This window comes from Nanorana parkeri, unplaced genomic scaffold (genome assembly GCF_000935625.1).
Source record: "Nanorana parkeri isolate BGI_ZX_2015 unplaced genomic scaffold, ASM93562v1 scaffold651, whole genome shotgun sequence".
NCBI lineage: Eukaryota > Metazoa > Chordata > Amphibia > Anura > Dicroglossidae > Nanorana > Nanorana parkeri.
The window spans coordinates 380,089-385,686 of record NW_017306919.1 but is presented as its reverse complement, the minus strand read 5'-3'; the positions used below and the strand labels follow the sequence as shown (position 1 = coordinate 385,686).

The 5,598-nt window shown below is 41.7% G+C and overlaps 1 protein-coding gene across 1 annotated transcript in view; it reads right to left on the bottom strand.

Moving 5' to 3' along the window:
- The window catches only part of LOC108792504 (piggyBac transposable element-derived protein 4-like), a 145,155-nt gene that overhangs the window by 92,263 nt on the left and 47,294 nt on the right, over nucleotides 1-5,598 (bottom strand). The gene's annotated exons all lie outside the window — the stretch shown is intronic.

The following is a 5,598-nucleotide window of genomic DNA, read 5'->3' as shown; positions in this document are numbered from 1 at the left end:
TGGTGCTCTCACTGTTTTATTTCCTAATAAGGATTGTGTAATCACCTGAATGAATGTAAGATACTGTATAGAAGTAATTTTAGTAAAGCATTGATAAGGCTCTATGTGTAGACTGATCCTCCTCCTAACCTCAAAATTGCGGGCTTTTCTTGAGAACAATGGGCTGGGTTGCTGCTGTAAGAGCTCGGTAATACATGTGTGAAGACCACTGGAATGTACTCGTTAGGTCAGGCAGAGTGTCTCTCAGTGGCTCTGTCACTAAGGGGTGAGGTGCAGTAATTATGCCCACGGCTTTGAGCAATCTAAAAGCCCTGTTTCCATAGTATCCATAGTCCATAGGCCAAGGCATTAATGAGTTAACGGAACATGTGGAACATCTCTGGCACAGCACAGGTGGTACATGTGCAGAGCAGGCAGTCTGGCACCAATGCACACCTATTACATTACAATACAATGTGTGATTCTTGCTCTGGGGGCCACTGAACGGACATAAGAAACAAAACCTGGCTTACATCTGTTCATACTATGGGTACCATAAAGACAAAGCTCAACACAATTTTTCCAGTCAAGGTTGAGCTCTTATAATTGGCAGCATTCTAGCCTGAATATTTCCTGTCCCCTTGTTGTTTTTTGTAATTGGTCACAAAAGACAAATTCTTCCTGGATGTCACCGATATAAACAGTTGTGCTCAAAAGTTTGCATACCCTTGGAGAATTGGTAATATATGTACCATTTTTAAAGAAAACATGAGTTAACAGGCAAAACAAATTTCTGTTATTTTTTTTATGGGATTCATATTTAACTGCAGGTCATAACAGAATGGCACAATCATAAAACAAAACATGGCAACAAATATAAAAATGAAATGACCCCTGTTCAAAAGTCTGCAAACCCTTAGTTCTTAATACTGTGTATTACCCCCTGTAGCATCAATGACAGCGTGCAGTTTTTTGTAATAGTTGTCTATGAGGCCCCGAATTCTTGCAGGTGGTATAGCTGCCCATTCGTCTTGGCAAAATGCATCTAGGTCAGGCAAAGTCTTTGGTCGTCTTGCATGAACAGCACGTTTGAGATCTCCCCAGAGTGGCTCGATGATATTAAGGTCAGGAGACTGTGATGGCTACCCCTGAACATTCACCTTTTTCTGCTGTAACCACTGGTGGGTCAACATGGCCTTGTGCTTAGGGTCATTGTCGTGCTGGAAAGTCCAAGAGTAGCCCATGCGCAGCTTTCTTGCAAAAGAAAAATGTCTGCCAAGTTGTCTGTCAAATTGTCTGCCAGTATTTTCTGATAACATGATGCATTCACCTTGCCATCAATTTTCACAAGATTCCCTATGCCTTTAGAGCTCACACCCCCCTCCCCCACCCAAAACATCAATGAGCCACCACCTAGCTTCACAGTGGGGATGATATTTTTGAAGCTATAGGCCTTGTTGACCCATCTCCAAACATAGCGCTTATGGTTGTGACCATAAAGCTCTATTTTGGTCTTGTCACTACAAAATACAGTGTGCCAAAAGCTGTGAGGCGTGTCAAGGTGTTGTCGGACATATTGTAACCAGGCTTTTTTGTGGTATTGGTGCAGTACTTGTTACGCAGGTCTTTTGACAGTTCTTTTCTGCTCCCCATGGCTCAGTATCTAGCCTGGTCAGTGCGTCCACGTGAGAGCTAACAAACTCATTGACTATTTATACAAAGACACTAATTGCAATTTAAAAATGCACAGATGTGTGAAATTAACATTTAATTGCCATTTTAACCTGTGTGTCACCTTGTGTGTCTGTAACAAGGCCAAACATTCCAGGGTATGATCAGGGCCATTTGAGTGATTTCTGTTATCATTATGATTTAAAAAGGAACCAAACAGCCATGTGATAATACATGGCTTCATATGATCACTATCATATGCTGTTAAAGTGTTTAAAGACTGGACTGTCAGCCGAAAATCTGGGTCTGAACGTGGAAATTGTGGCCTTTTGCGACTAGTCAATGTTAGGGCAGAACGGAGAGTGGCATGACTGGTACAAGACAACAGAAGGGCAACAGTGCAGTGTCAGATTCCTCGCATCACCTTTCAACATCTCGCAGAGTCACGGGGCGGCCCAACGAAGTACTGATGGAGTGGTCATAATAATCTGGCCACTCAGTGTATATTTCTGTACAATGGTGTGAGGCTTCTTGGCATTAGCAATATTCAGACTAGTTTAAGGAATCGCAATATAGAGCGAGGCATAACAGCAAACATACTGAAAAATATATTTTGGGTTGATATACACTTTAAGACAGATGTATGCAGTAAGTAAGATAGCGCTTTGTAATATGCCTTTATTTGGTTTATTTAAAATGAGAAAACTATATTGGTGTTTTTTGAATGTGAGTTCTAAATCTCAAGATGATAGTCATCTAATACCTGCATTTCATGTGACCTTGAGTGGATGATGGTCGCTCTGAGCTAAAGTGTTTATGTGTACGTGACCATTGGGGGAAATATAGAGGCTAGAGTGGGTGTATCAATTCCTAGTATCCAACCACTGACTAACATCAGAAACTAGACTGTGGAAAAATGCCAACAATCTTAAAAATGCACACTGAGACACTTAGCTTATTCAAGTCAATTAAGCTAATTAAACACAGAAGATTCCTGTGAAACAAGCAACTTTTGGGAAAGAGCAACTATGAAGTTTTGGGAAACCAAGACCACTCAAAACTCATGATTGTATGATGAATGAAAATACTTAACTGAGCTGATGAATGCTGTATCGTATCAATGTGGCCATCATGAGAAAGGTTGTGATCCTGTCACACAAGACTAGCTCACTTTTTCTCTGGCATCATCAGTAAAAAAAACTATAAGCCACAATGTATTCTATTTCTTTGTTTCAAATGTAGAGTCCGTTAGTGCTGAAGTTTCAAGCTTCAGTACATCTACTACCCTGCTGCCACAGTGATTGCCATTGTGTTGGATTTATTACTGGTTGAGATCACCAAGCCAACAATAGTTAGTGTGGTCCTGAGCATAGATAGTCTCCTTATAGAAACCAACATTTATTGTGCATAGTTTGCTTTTCTAACAAACAATGCCTTCAATAAAAAAATGCAAACATTGGTTAGATGCTATTCTGATGGTACATGTATTACTGAATCCTGAATACTATAAATAAAAACAATGCTTAATATAAAAAACACGCACTAAAATGCCAGTATTCTTTTTACTGGCCAGCCCTCCATAGCACCTTTCCAAGCTTCTTATGCTTGATTCACTATGAATCCGTTAGGGCTGCATTGGCAGTCTTTTCCAGTGCCGCCCAAATGCAAGACAAGGCAATTTCCCTTGTCAAGGAAGGCCATAGTTCACACCACCGCAATGCCATGCATTGTGGTGGTGTGTGCTGAAAAAATACTACTTCATGCAGTAAATTTATCATTACAGTGGGCCACAACGCAGTACAACTGCATTGCACCAAGTTCTGCCAGAGAACTTAATGAAATGACATTCGTGACATTTCAATAAAATATTTTTAAAAACAGGATGTGCCAGAATCAACACATAGGCACTATGGGGTCTATTCACGAAGCTGCCGAAGGATCTAGCCGTAGCTTCGGCCGATCCTTCGGCTAGCTTCGGTTACGGGAGTCCATCGGTTAATTCGAACCGAGAGCCTGCTGTACGGGCTATTCACAATAGCCCGTACAGCTCCCGATCATGGCCGAGCGGCTCAGCCGAGTAACATGCTGAGCATGTTCGGCCGACCCGAAGCCACTCGAAGCAAGCCGATGTACGGCTGATTTCAGCCGATGTACGGCTGAAATCAGCCGTACCAGCCTGAAGTGAATAGCCGAACAGTGTTCGGCTCACTTCACTTCAGATCGGTCATTCACTCGGCTGCCCTCGGCAGCTTGGTGAATAGACCCCTATGTCTGTTAATGTACACCAGTGACTCTGCATTGTAACCGCAAATGTGCAGTATGTAAAGCGCTATGTAAATTGTTGGCACTATATAAATACCAATAATAAATAAATACCGACTACCTGAAAGTTGAAGCCATAGACATGGCCTAAATGACACCAAGCAATGTTAGACCATCAGTAACCCATCAAAAGGTCTAGTCATTACCCTATGGGATGTGAGTGGATGTGCCTTTGCTTTTACTATTCATTTGTCAACATGGGTAAAGCTCTTGGATGCCATTTAAAAATGAGGTATGTACTGTCATATGATAGCTCGTCTTCTATGTTAATGCTGGTTTACAGTGGTTTTTTTATGTGCACAAGTTGTGTCTGTTTTATCCCTGCACTTCTAAATTTGGAAGATTACAGTTTCACGGCCCTGTAAGCTATTTGACCTACCCTTTAATAAACACATATAACATCCAGTTTCTTACAATCTATTACAATGAAAAATGCTTTTGACAATTTATTGCAAGTGTAAAAGTTTAGCATGTTTCGATAAAGCCATTATTTGTGATATTTTTTTTGCTTGAAGATGAAAACAAACTGATCAAATGACAATCACAGTGCATGCGTCAGTGAACTGCTCAGACCTCATACTGTCTTGACGCTGAACTCTGTGACTACATCTGTGTTGCACTCACAGAGTGGAGTAGCTGGTGGGAAGAACGTATTTGTAATCAGCTGTGGGTGGTTTTCTCCAGTGAATTATTGTTACTCAGCTAAAAATTTCTGTGCTGGAAGAGACGTTACTTTCCCAAGGAGAGGATAAAACACAGCTGTCCCACTGATGTCGATTTTGGAGTCTGTACACTGCCTTCCTTTCCATATGGATTTGTTTATTATAGTGTATCAGCATGCCAAAATATATAAGTGAATGCAACATAGTCTTTAATGTATCCTATCAATATTCATAATACAAAATGAAAATAACTGCCTTGCCAAACTATTTAAAAATTTTAAGTTTGAAATAATCTGTTTGCTTAAAGCCCAACTGAAGTCACAGAAATAGTATTCAGTCAGACAGACATTGTACTAACAATCTCTATTTTCATAGCCATGGCCAGCACTGGAACATGCAACTATACCACCTTTGATGCCCAGAGCTCAACTCCGCCAGGATCACTACTGTTACACAAAGCTTTTTCTTATTTTACTGGAACTAATCTGTCTTAGAATATTGTGACATAATGCAAATAGGTTTATATGAGATATCTGTATGCCCACTAATAATGGTACTAAAAAGTGTTTGGCCAGTGACTAAAGCTGTCTCATTGCCTCTTTTAGTCATAGCCCAGCACAGATCCATATACAAAATGCACAGCTCACTTCTTTCCAATGCCTTGCATTCTCGGTGCTCTGGACCTGGCCGTCATTGAAGCAGCACAGAGGCTCCGGGGCTGCCTCTCACTGACTCAAGCAGCAGCTGTCACAAGGAATGCGCGGTACAGTACAGTGCAGGCTCTGCAGGAGGCGGGGCATCTCATCAGTAGCCGGACTGAGCAGGCTGCGGGATATAGAAAAAGTGGGGAGAAGCCAGTTAATAGTGGTTCAGTGTGGGGGAAGGGGAGGCACGGGGGTGGTTGAGGGCAGTGCTGAAGCTAGGGGGGGCATTTTCCCCCAGGCGCCGCCGTCAGGGCAAGTGG